Raw genomic sequence first — 13,503 nt, 5'->3', positions numbered from 1 at the left:
GCCTCACCTTTCCCGTTGAGCAGCCATAGTGTGTTTTCTAAACGTGTGACTCTGTTCCGTTTTGTAATTCAGTTCAAGTGTAGCGGTTTTTACATTCCCTCTATTAGTGATATCTTATGACAAGTGTCTTTTTCTGTGTGACTTTTTTCACTTAGAATCGTCGTACCTAAATCCACTCATCATGCTGCTACTAGCCTTATGACCTTGATTTCATGGCTGAGTGATATTCCATTGTACATAAGGACCACAACTTCTTTATCCATTTTTCTCTTTCCTGGGATATTTAAGGCGTAACGAAATGGAGGTTCTTGTCAAGAGAGCAGCCCTAAACTTTGGGGTGCCTGTGTCTTGCTGATTTTTAGTTTTCCCAATGTATACGCCCATGAGTGGAAGTGCCCTATGCTCTCTAAGCTGAGTTTTTTAGATGTTTCAGGACACACCGTACACTTCTCCAGAGTGGCTGTTGGCAATTTACATCCCGTCCATCAGCGTAGCAAGGCTCCCGGTTCTCCATGGCCTGTCCTGCATTTCTGGTTTTGACACTTTATTCAGCATGGCCCTTTTGACCGATGGGAAGCGAGACTTCTTTGTAGCGCTGATTTGCCTTTCCAGGTTGCTTGGTTGGCCAAAAAGGGCGTATGCGTTTTTTCCTGAATATATTCAGGAAAAAACGCATACGCCCTTTTTGGCCAAGGGCATGATTGTCGAGGTTTGGTCGCTTTTCCTGTGCTTTCAAGGCGATTCGAATCTACCTCCTGAAATCTGTTTCCTGCAATTCTGCCTTGCTTTCAAATCCTCTTCGGTGCCTTCCCTCAATATATTTGTGGACAAGAGTTATCATTTATAACTCTGCAGGTTTGTGAATTGCAGTGCCCCTGAGCTCCATTGTTCAACTCGCTTTCTTGGGAGCTGGCCGCAAAAGCGCAAGATTGCTTCAGGCCCTATTTTTTTTCCGGGCGGCAGGCTGAGCCTGTGGTTAATTCTTCTTCCTGATGGGAAAAGAGAGTGACCTGTGCCAGTCCAAACACCTAGACCTAGTCTCTCATTGGTTCCCACTCTTCCCGTTCATCCTCAGGACAAATTGCAACCTGTACGGAACAGGAGGTTAAAGGTGCTGAGTCTCCAAGTAGGGAGATTGCTAGTAAAGCGGCTGCAATGGCGAACCCGAGCAGAAGGAGATGAGAAATGAGGTGCGTTTTAGAAACCTTTCCCGATCACACGGTGTACCAGCTTCTGGGTTTCTCATGCATGTTTTCGATGTAGGAAGATGCCCTTGAACCTGGAGATTTGGGACCCATGGCATGGGTACCACGCAGTATTACTTTAAAGGGTCTGCGTTTGCTCACCCAACCTCACCAAACCTCTCAGCCCCCAGAGTGTCCACCCTTATGTCTCCATCAGCTGTGGGTCTAGATATGGTCAATCCAGGTGGCATCACAGCCCCTGAACGAATTTTGTAAGAATTTCTCTCTCTTTCACTGTCTTTGTTTCACGGGTTTTTAAAAGTAATTGATTTTTATAATGGGGTTTAGCTGCTTTTCACTGCTGTGTTTATGCCGCTTTACACCCACTTGACTCACTTACAGAGAGATATCAATACATAGGTTTTAAGATTCTTACTAGTCAGATATATTCTTGGGCGGTGAGTAGGGGTGTTGAGTCCAGTTCCCTGAGCAAGGAGTAGGTCTTGTCTATTACATATTGGGTTTATGGAACGGTATCTGAGCTAATTTGAAACCCGTGTTTTATGCATCCCCCCGCCTCACCTTTCCCGTTGAGCAGCCATAGTGTGTTTTCTAAACGTGTGACTCTGTTTCGTTTTGTAATTCAGTTCAAGTGTAGCGGTTTTTACATTCCCTCTATAAGTGATATCTTATGACAAGTGTCTTTATCTGTGTGACTTTTTTCACTTAGAATCGTCGTACCTAAATCCACTCATCATACTGCTACTAGCCTTATGACGTTGATTTCATGGCTGAGTGATATTCCATTGTACATAAGGACCACAACTTCTTTATCCTTTTTTCTCTTTCCTTGGATATTTAAGGCGTAACGAAGTGCAGGTTCTTGTCAAGAGAGCAGCCCTAAACTTTGGGGTGCCTGTGTCCTGCTGATTTTTAGTTTTCCCAATGTATACGCCCATGAGTGGAAGTGCCCTATGCTCTCTAAGCTGAGTTTTTTAGATATTTCAGGACACACCGTACACTTCTCCAGAGTGGCTGTTGGCAATTTACATCCCGCCCATCAGCGTAGCAAGGCTCCCGTTTCTCCATGGCCTGTCCTGCATTTCTGGTTTTGACACTTTATTCAGCATGGCCCTTTTGACCGATGGGAAGCGAGACTTCTTTGTAGCGCTGATTTACCTTTCCAGGTTGCTTGGTTGGCCAAAGAGGGCGTATGCGTTTTTTCCTGAATATATTCAGGAAAAAACGCATACGCCCTCTTTGGCCAAGGGCGTGATTGTCGAGGTTTGGCCGCTTTTCCTGTGCTTTCAAGGCGATTCGAATCTACTTCCTGAAAACTGTTTCCTGCAATTCTGCCTTGCTTTCAAATCCTCTTCGTTGCCTTCCCTCAATATATTTGTGGACTAGAGTTATCATTTATAACTCTGCAGGTTTGTGAATTGCAGTGCCCCTGAGCTCCATTGTTCAACTCGCTTTCTTGGGAGCTGGCCGCAAAAGCGCAGGATTGCTTCAGGCCCTATTCTGGTCCCGGGCGGCAGGCTGAGCCTGTGGTTAATTCTTCTTCCTGATGGGAAAATAGAGTGACCTGTGCCAGTCCCAACACCTAGAGCTAGTCTCTCATTGGTTCCCCCTCTTCCCGTTCATCCTCAGGACAAATCGCAACCTGTACGGAACAGGAGGTTAAAGGTGCTGAGTCTCCAAGGAGGGAGATTGCTAGTAAAGCGGCTGGAATGGCGAACCCGAGCACAAGGAGGTGAGAAATGAGGTGCGTTTTAGAAACCTTTCCCGATCACACGGTGTACCATCTTCTGGGTTTCTCATGCATGTTTTCGATGTAGGAAGATGCCCTTGAACCTGGAGATTTGGGACCCTTGGGATGGGTACCACGCAGTACTACTTTAAAGGGTCTGCGTTTGCTCACCCAACCTCACCAAACCTCTCAGCCCCAAGAGTGTCCACCCTTATGTCTCCGTCAGCTGTGGGTCTAGATATGGTCAATCCAGGTGGCATCACAGCCCCTGAACGAATTTTGTAAGAATTTCTCTCTCTTTCACTGTCTTTGTTTCACGGGTTTTTAAAAGTAATTGATTTTTATAATGGGGTTTAGCTGCTTTTCACTGCTGTGTTTATGCCGCTTTACACCCACTTGACTCACTTACAGAGAGATATCAATACATAGGTTTTAAGATTCTTACTAGTCAGGTATATTCTTCGGCGGTGAGTAGGGGGTGTTGAGTCCAGTTCCCTGAGCAAGGAGTAGGTCTTGTCTATTACATATTGGGTTTATGGATCGGTATCTGAGCTAATTTGAAACCCGTGTTTTATGCATCACTCCGCCTCACCTTTCCCGTTGAGCAGCCATAGTGTGTTTTCTAAACGTGTGACTCTGTTCCGTTTTGTAATTCAGTTCAAGTGTAGCGGTTTTTACATTCCCTCTATTAGTGATATCTTATGACAAGTGTCTTTTTCTGTGTGACTTTTTTCACTTAGAATCGTCGTACCTAAATCCACTCATCATGCTGCTACTAGCCTTATGACCTTGATTTCATGGCTGAGTGATATTCCATTGTACATAAGGACCACAACTTCTTTATCCTTTTTTCTCTTTCCTGGGATATTTAAGGTGTAATGAAGTGGAGGTTCTTGTCAAGAGAGCAGCCCTAAACTTTGGGGTGCCTGTGTCTTGCTGATTTTTAGTTTTCCCAATGTATACGCCCATGAGTGGAAGTGCCCTATGCTCTCTAAGCTGAGTTTTTTAGATGTTTCAGGACACACCGTACACTTCTCCAGAGTGGCTGTTGGCAATTTACATCCCGTCCATCAGCGTAGCAAGGCTCCCGGTTCTCCATGGCCTGTCCTGCATTTCTGGTTTTGACACTTTATTCAGCATGGCCCTTTTGACCGATGGGAAGCGAGACTTCTTTGTAGCGCTGATTTGCCTTTCCAGGTTGCTTGGTTGGCCAAAAAGGGCGTATGCGTTTTTTCCTGAATATATTCAGGAAAAAACGCATACGCCCTTTTTGGCCAAGGGCATGATTGTCGAGGTTTGGCCGCTTTTCCTGTGCTTTCAAGGCGATTCGAATCTACCTCCTGAAATCTGTTTCCTGCAATTCTGCCTTGCTTTCAAATCCTCTTCGGTGCCTTCCCTCAATATATTTGTGGACAAGAGTTATCATTTATAACTCTGCAAGTTTGTGAATTGCAGTGCCCCTGAGCTCCATTTTTCAACTCGATTTCTTGGGAGCTGGCCGCAAAAGCGCAGGATTGCTTCAGGCCCTATTCTGGTCCCGGGGGGCAGGCTGAGCCTGTGGTTAATTCTTCTTCCTGATGGGAATATAGAGTGACCTGTGCCAGTCCCAACACATAGAGCTAGTCTCTCATTGGTTCCCACTCTTCCCGTTCATCCTCAGGACAAATTGCAACCTGTACGGAACAGGAGGTTAAAGGTGCTGAGTCTCCAAGGAGGGAGATTGCTAGTAAAGCGGCTGCAATGGCGAACCCGAGCACAAGGAGATGAGAAATGAGGTGCGTTTTAGAAACCTTTCCCGATCACACGGTGTACCAGCTTCTGGGTTTCTCATGCATGTTTTCGATGAAGGAAGATGCCCTTGAACCTGGAGATTTGGGACCCATGGCATGGGTACCACGCAGTATTACTTTAAAGGGTCTGCGTTTGCTCACCCCACCTCACCAAACCTCTCAGCCCCAAGAGTGTCCACCCTTATGTCTCCATCAGCTGTGGGTCTAGATATGGTCAATCCAGGTGGCATCACAGCCCCTGAACGAATTTTGTAAGAATTTCTCTCTCTTTCACTGTCTTTGTTTCACGGGTTTTTAAAAGTAATTGATTTTTATAATGGGGTTTACCTGCTTTTCACTGCTGTGTTTATGCCGCTTTACACCCACTTGACTCACTTACAGAGAGATATCAATACATAGGTTTAAGATTCTTACTAGTCAGATATATTCTTGGGCGGTGAGTAGGGGGTGTTGAGTCCAGTTCCCTGAGCAAGGAGTAGGTCTTGTCTATTACATATTGGGTTTATGGAACGGTATCTGAGCTAATTTGAAACCCGTGTTTTATGCATCCCCCCGCCTCACCTTTCCCGTTGAGCAGCCATAGTGTGTTTTCTAAACTTGTGACTCTGTTCCGTTTTGTAATTCAGTTCAAGTGTAGCGGTTTTTACATTCCCTCTATTAGTGATATCTTATGACAAGTGTCTCTTTCTGTGTGACTTTTTTCACTTAGAATCGTCGTACCTAAATCCACTCATCATACTGCTACTAGCCTTATGACGTTGATTTCTTGGCTGAGTGATATTCCATTGTACATAAGGACCACAACTTCTTTATCCTTTTTTCTCTTTCCTGGGATATTTAAGGTGTAATGAAGTGGAGGTTCTTGTCAAGAGAGCAGCCCTAAACTTTGGGGTGCCTGTGTCTTGCTGATTTTTAGTTTTCCCAATGTATACGCCCATGAGTGGAAGTGCCCTATGCTCTCTAAGCTGAGTTTTTTAGATGTTTCAGGACACACCGTACACTTCTCCAGAGTGGCTGTTGGCAATTTACATCCCGTCCATCAGCGTAGCAAGGCTCCCGGTTCTCCATGGCCTGTCCTGCATTTCTGGTTTTGACACTTTATTCAGCATGGCCCTTTTGACCGATGGGAAGCGAGACTTCTTTGTAGCGCTGATTTGCCTTTCCAGGTTGCTTGGTTGGCCAAAAAGGGCGTATGCGTTTTTTCCTGAATATATTCAGGAAAAAACGCATACGCCCTTTTTGGCCAAGGGCGTGATTGTCGAGGTTTGGCCGCTTTTCCTGTGCTTTCAAGGCGATTCGAATCTACTTCCTGAAAACTGTTTCCTGCAATTCTGCCTTGCTTTCAAATCCTCTTCGTTGCCTTCCCTCAATATATTTGTGGACTAGAGTTATCATTTATAACTCTGCAGGTTTGTGAATTGCAGTGCCCCTGAGCTCCATTGTTCAACTCGCTTTCTTGGGAGCTGGCCGCAAAAGCGCAGGATTGCTTCAGGCCCTATTCTGGTCCCGGGCGGCAGGCTGAGCCTGTGGTTAATTCTTCTTCCTGATGGGAAAATAGAGTGACCTGTGCCAGTCCCAACACCTAGAGCTAGTCTCTCATTGGTTCCCCCTCTTCCCGTTCATCCTCAGGACAAATCGCAACCTGTACGGAACAGGAGGTTAAAGGTGCTGAGTCTCCAAGGAGGGAGATTGCTAGTAAAGCGGCTGGAATGGCGAACCCGAGCACAAGGAGGTGAGAAATGAGGTGCGTTTTAGAAACCTTTCCCGATCACACGGTGTACCATCTTCTGGGTTTCTCATGCATGTTTTCGATGTAGGAAGATGCCCTTGAACCTGGAGATTTGGGACCCTTGGGATGGGTACCACGCAGTACTACTTTAAAGGGTCTGCGTTTGCTCACCCAACCTCACCAAACCTCTCAGCCCCAAGAGTGTCCACCCTTATGTCTCCGTCAGCTGTGGGTCTAGATATGGTCAATCCAGGTGGCATCACAGCCCCTGAACGAATTTTGTAAGAATTTCTCTCTCTTTCACTGTCTTTGTTTCACGGGTTTTTAAAAGTAATTGATTTTTATAATGGGGTTTAGCTGCTTTTCACTGCTGTGTTTATGCCGCTTTACACCCACTTGACTCACTTACAGAGAGATATCAATACATAGGTTTTAAGATTCTTACTAGTCAGGTATATTCTTCGGCGGTGAGTAGGGGGTGTTGAGTCCAGTTCCCTGAGCAAGGAGTAGGTCTTGTCTATTACATATTGGGTTTATGGATCGGTATCTGAGCTAATTTGAAACCCGTGTTTTATGCATCACTCCGCCTCACCTTTCCCGTTGAGCAGCCATAGTGTGTTTTCTAAACGTGTGACTCTGTTCCGTTTTGTAATTCAGTTCAAGTGTAGCGGTTTTTACATTCCCTCTATTAGTGATATCTTATGACAAGTGTCTTTTTCTGTGTGACTTTTTTCACTTAGAATCGTCGTACCTAAATCCACTCATCATGCTGCTACTAGCCTTATGACCTTGATTTCATGGCTGAGTGATATTCCATTGTACATAAGGACCACAACTTCTTTATCCTTTTTTCTCTTTCCTGGGATATTTAAGGTGTAATGAAGTGGAGGTTCTTGTCAAGAGAGCAGCCCTAAACTTTGGGGTGCCTGTGTCTTGCTGATTTTTAGTTTTCCCAATGTATACGCCCATGAGTGGAAGTGCCCTATGCTCTCTAAGCTGAGTTTTTTAGATGTTTCAGGACACACCGTACACTTCTCCAGAGTGGCTGTTGGCAATTTACATCCTGCCCATCAGCGTAGCAAGGCTCCCGGTTCTCCATGGCCTGTCCTGCATTTCTGGTTTTGACACTTTATTCAGCATGGCCCTTTTGACCGATGGGAAGCGAGACTTCTTTGTAGCGCTGATTTGCCTTTCCAGGTTGCTTGGTTGGCCAAAAAGGGCGTATGCGTTTTTTCCTGAATATATTCAGGAAAAAACGCATACGCCCTTTTTGGCCAAGGGCATGATTGTCGAGGTTTGGCCGCTTTTCCTGTGCTTTCAAGGCGATTCGAATCTACCTCCTGAAATCTGTTTCCTGCAATTCTGCCTTGCTTTCAAATCCTCTTCGGTGCCTTCCCTCAATATATTTGTGGACAAGAGTTATCATTTATAACTCTGCAAGTTTGTGAATTGCAGTGCCCCTGAGCTCCATTTTTCAACTCGATTTCTTGGGAGCTGGCCGCAAAAGCGCAGGATTGCTTCAGGCCCTATTCTGGTCCCGGGGGGCAGGCTGAGCCTGTGGTTAATTCTTCTTCCTGATGGGAATATAGAGTGACCTGTGCCAGTCCCAACACATAGAGCTAGTCTCTCATTGGTTCCCACTCTTCCCGTTCATCCTCAGGACAAATTGCAACCTGTACGGAACAGGAGGTTAAAGGTGCTGAGTCTCCAAGGAGGGAGATTGCTAGTAAAGCGGCTGCAATGGCGAACCCGAGCACAAGGAGATGAGAAATGAGGTGCGTTTTAGAAACCTTTCCCGATCACACGGTGTACCAGCTTCTGGGTTTCTCATGCATGTTTTCGATGAAGGAAGATGCCCTTGAACCTGGAGATTTGGGACCCATGGCATGGGTACCACGCAGTATTACTTTAAAGGGTCTGCGTTTGCTCACCCCACCTCACCAAACCTCTCAGCCCCAAGAGTGTCCACCCTTATGTCTCCATCAGCTGTGGGTCTAGATATGGTCAATCCAGGTGGCATCACAGCCCCTGAACGAATTTTGTAAGAATTTCTCTCTCTTTCACTGTCTTTGTTTCACGGGTTTTTAAAAGTAATTGATTTTTATAATGGGGTTTAGCTGCTTTTCACTGCTGTGTTTATGCCGCTTTACACCCACTTGACTCACTTACAGAGAGATATCAATACATAGGTTTAAGATTCTTACTAGTCAGATATATTCTTGGGCGGTGAGTAGGGGGTGTTGAGTCCAGTTCCCTGAGCAAGGAGTAGGTCTTGTCTATTACATATTGGGTTTATGGAACGGTATCTGAGCTAATTTGAAACCCGTGTTTTATGCATCCCCCCGCCTCACCTTTCCCGTTGAGCAGCCATAGTGTGTTTTCTAAACTTGTGACTCTGTTCCGTTTTGTAATTCAGTTCAAGTGTAGCGGTTTTTACATTCCCTCTATTAGTGATATCTTATGACAAGTGTCTCTTTCTGTGTGACTTTTTTCACTTAGAATCGTCGTACCTAAATCCACTCATCATACTGCTACTAGCCTTATGACGTTGATTTCTTGGCTGAGTGATATTCCATTGTACATAAGGACCACAACTTCTTTATCCTTTTTTCTCTTTCCTGGGATATTTAAGGTGTAATGAAGTGGAGGTTCTTGTCAAGAGAGCAGCCCTAAACTTTGGGGTGCCTGTGTCTTGCTGATTTTTAGTTTTCCCAATGTATACGCCCATGAGTGGAAGTGCCCTATGCTCTCTAAGCTGAGTTTTTTAGATGTTTCAGGACACACCGTACACTTCTCCAGAGTGGCTGTTGGCAATTTACATCCCGTCCATCAGCGTAGCAAGGCTCCCGGTTCTCCATGGCCTGTCCTGCATTTCTGGTTTTGACACTTTATTCAGCATGGCCCTTTTGACCGATGGGAAGCGAGACTTCTTTGTAGCGCTGATTTGCCTTTCCAGGTTGCTTGGTTGGCCAAAAAGGGCGTATGCGTTTTTTCCTGAATATATTCAGGAAAAAACGCATACGCCCTTTTTGGCCAAGGGCGTGATTGTCGAGGTTTGGCCGCTTTTCCTGTGCTTTCAAGGCGATTCGAATCTACTTCCTGAAAACTGTTTCCTGCAATTCTGCCTTGCTTTCAAATCCTCTTCGTTGCCTTCCCTCAATATATTTGTGGACTAGAGTTATCATTTATAACTCTGCAGGTTTGTGAATTGCAGTGCCCCTGAGCTCCATTGTTCAACTCGCTTTCTTGGGAGCTGGCCGCAAAAGCGCAGGATTGCTTCAGGCCCTATTCTGGTCCCGGGCGGCAGGCTGAGCCTGTGGTTAATTCTTCTTCCTGATGGGAAAATAGAGTGACCTGTGCCAGTCCCAACACCTAGAGCTAGTCTCTCATTGGTTCCCCCTCTTCCCGTTCATCCTCAGGACAAATCGCAACCTGTACGGAACAGGAGGTTAAAGGTGCTGAGTCTCCAAGGAGGGAGATTGCTAGTAAAGCGGCTGGAATGGCGAACCCGAGCACAAGGAGGTGAGAAATGAGGTGCGTTTTAGAAACCTTTCCCGATCACACGGTGTACCATCTTCTGGGTTTCTCATGCATGTTTTCGATGTAGGAAGATGCCCTTGAACCTGGAGATTTGGGACCCTTGGGATGGGTACCACGCAGTACTACTTTAAAGGGTCTGCGTTTGCTCACCCAACCTCACCAAACCTCTCAGCCCCAAGAGTGTCCACCCTTATGTCTCCGTCAGCTGTGGGTCTAGATATGGTCAATCCAGGTGGCATCACAGCCCCTGAACGAATTTTGTAAGAATTTCTCTCTCTTTCACTGTCTTTGTTTCACGGGTTTTTAAAAGTAATTGATTTTTATAATGGGGTTTAGCTGCTTTTCACTGCTGTGTTTATGCCGCTTTACACCCACTTGACTCACTTACAGAGAGATATCAATACATAGGTTTTAAGATTCTTACTAGTCAGGTATATTCTTCGGCGGTGAGTAGGGGGTGTTGAGTCCAGTTCCCTGAGCAAGGAGTAGGTCTTGTCTATTACATATTGGGTTTATGGATCGGTATCTGAGCTAATTTGAAACCCGTGTTTTATGCATCACTCCGCCTCACCTTTCCCGTTGAGCAGCCATAGTGTGTTTTCTAAACGTGTGACTCTGTTCCGTTTTGTAATTCAGTTCAAGTGTAGCGGTTTTTACATTCCCTCTATTAGTGATATCTTATGACAAGTGTCTTTTTCTGTGTGACTTTTTTCACTTAGAATCGTCGTACCTAAATCCACTCATCATGCTGCTACTAGCCTTATGACCTTGATTTCATGGCTGAGTGATATTCCATTGTACATAAGGACCACAACTTCTTTATCCTTTTTTCTCTTTCCTGGGATATTTAAGGTGTAATGAAGTGGAGGTTCTTGTCAAGAGAGCAGCCCTAAACTTTGGGGTGCCTGTGTCTTGCTGATTTTTAGTTTTCCCAATGTATACGCCCATGAGTGGAAGTGCCCTATGCTCTCTAAGCTGAGTTTTTTAGATGTTTCAGGACACACCGTACACTTCTCCAGAGTGGCTGTTGGCAATTTACATCCCGTCCATCAGCGTGGCAAGGCTCCCGGTTCTCCATGGCCTGTCCTGCATTTCTGGTTTTGACACTTTATTCAGCATGGCCCTTTTGACCGATGGGAAGCGAGACTTCTTTGTAGCGCTGATTTGCCTTTCCAGGTTGCTTGGTTGGCCAAAAAGGGCGTATGCGTTTTTTCCTGAATATATTCAGGAAAAAACGCATACGCCCTTTTTGGCCAAGGGCATGATTGTCGAGGTTTGGCCGCTTTTCCTGTGCTTTCAAGGCGATTCGAATCTACCTCCTGAAATCTGTTTCCTGCAATTCTGCCTTGCTTTCAAATCCTCTTCGGTGCCTTCCCTCAATATATTTGTGGACAAGAGTTATCATTTATAACTCTGCAGGTTTGTGAATTGCAGTGCCCCTGAGCTCCATTTTTCAACTCGCTTTCTTGGGAGCTGGCCGCAAAAGCGCAGGATTGCTTCAGGCCCTATTCTGGTCCCGGGGGGCAGGCTGAGCCTGTGGTTAATTCTTCTTCCTGATGGGAAAATAGAGTGACCTGTGCCAGTCCCAACACCTAGAGCTAGTCTCTCATTGGTTCCCACTCTTCCCGTTCATCCTCAGGACAAATTGCAACCTGTACGGAACAGGAGGTTAAAGGTGCTGAGTCTCCAAGGAGGGAGATTGCTAGTAAAGCGGCTGCAATGGCGAACCCGAGCACAAGGAGATGAGAAATGAGGTGCGTTTTAGAAACCTTTCCCTATCACACGGTGTACCAGCTTCTGGGTTTCTCATGCATGTTTTCGATGAAGGAAGATGCCCTTGAACCTGGAGATTTGGGACCCATGGGATGGGTACCACGCAGTATTACTTTAAAGGGTCTGCGTTTGCTCACCCAACCTCACCAAACCTCTCAGCCCCAAGAGTGTCCACCCTTATGTCTCCATCAGCTGTGGGTCTAGATATGGTCAATCCAGGTGGCATCACAGCCCCTGAACGAATTTTGTAAGTATTTCTCTCTCTTTCACTGTCTTTGTTTCACGGGTTTTTAAAAGTAATTGATTTTTATAATGGGGTTTAGCAGCTTTTCACTGCTGTGTTTATGCCGCTTTACACCCACTTGACTCACTTACAGAGAGATATCAATACATAGGTTTAAGATTCTTACTAGTCAGATATATTCTTGGGCGGTGAGTAGGGGGTGTTGAGTCCAGTTCCCTGAGCAAGGAGTAGGTCTTGTCTATTACATATTGGGTTTATGGAACGGTATCTGAGCTAATTTGAAACCCGTGTTTTATGCATCCCCCCGCCTCACCTTTCCCGTTGAGCAGCCATAGTGTGTTTTCTAAACTTGTGACTCTGTTCCGTTTTGTAATTCAGTTCAAGTGTAGCGGTTTTTACATTCCCTCTATTAGTGATATCTTATGACAAGTGTCTCTTTCTGTGTGACTTTTTTCACTTAGAATCGTCGTACCTAAATCCACTCATCATACTGCTACTAGCCTTATGACGTTGATTTCTTGGCTGAGTGATATTCCATTGTACATAAGGACCACAACTTCTTTATCCTTTTTTCTCTTTCCTGGGATATTTAAGGTGTAATGAAGTGGAGGTTCTTGTCAAGAGAGCAGCCCTAAACTTTGGGGTGCCTGTGTCTTGCTGATTTTTAGTTTTCCCAATGTATACGCCCATGAGTGGAAGTGCCCTATGCTCTCTAAGCTGAGTTTTTTAGATGTTTCAGGACACACCGTACACTTCTCCAGAGTGGCTGTTGGCAATTTACATCCCGTCCATCAGCGTAGCAAGGCTCCCGGTTCTCCATGGCCTGTCCTGCATTTCTGGTTTTGACACTTTATTCAGCATGGCCCTTTTGACCGATGGGAAGCGAGACTTCTTTGTAGCGCTGATTTGCCTTTCCAGGTTGCTTGGTTGGCCAAAAAGGGCGTATGCGTTTTTTCCTGAATATATTCAGGAAAAAACGCATACGCCCTTTTTGGCCAAGGGCGTGATTGTCGAGGTTTGGCCGCTTTTCCTGTGCTTTCAAGGCGATTCGAATCTACTTCCTGAAAACTGTTTCCTGCAATTCTGCCTTGCTTTCAAATCCTCTTCGTTGCCTTCCCTCAATATATTTGTGGACTAGAGTTATCATTTATAACTCTGCAGGTTTGTGAATTGCAGTGCCCCTGAGCTCCATTGTTCAACTCGCTTTCTTGGGAGCTGGCCGCAAAAGCGCAGGATTGCTTCAGGCCCTATTCTGGTCCCGGGCGGCAGGCTGAGCCTGTGGTTAATTCTTCTTCCTGATGGGAAAATAGAGTGACCTGTGCCAGTCCCAACACCTAGAGCTAGTCTCTCATTGGTTCCCCCTCTTCCCGTTCATCCTCAGGACAAATCGCAACCTGTACGGAACAGGAGGTTAAAGGTGCTGAGTCTCCAAGGAGGGAGATTGCTAGTAAAGCGGCTGGAATGGCGAACCCGAGCACAAGGAGGTGAGAAAT

The sequence above is a fragment of the Eschrichtius robustus genome, chromosome 8 (genome assembly GCF_028021215.1).
Source record: "Eschrichtius robustus isolate mEscRob2 chromosome 8, mEscRob2.pri, whole genome shotgun sequence".
NCBI classification, from domain to species: Eukaryota; Metazoa; Chordata; class Mammalia; order Artiodactyla; family Eschrichtiidae; genus Eschrichtius; species Eschrichtius robustus.
Note: the sequence above shows the minus strand (reverse complement) of the source record.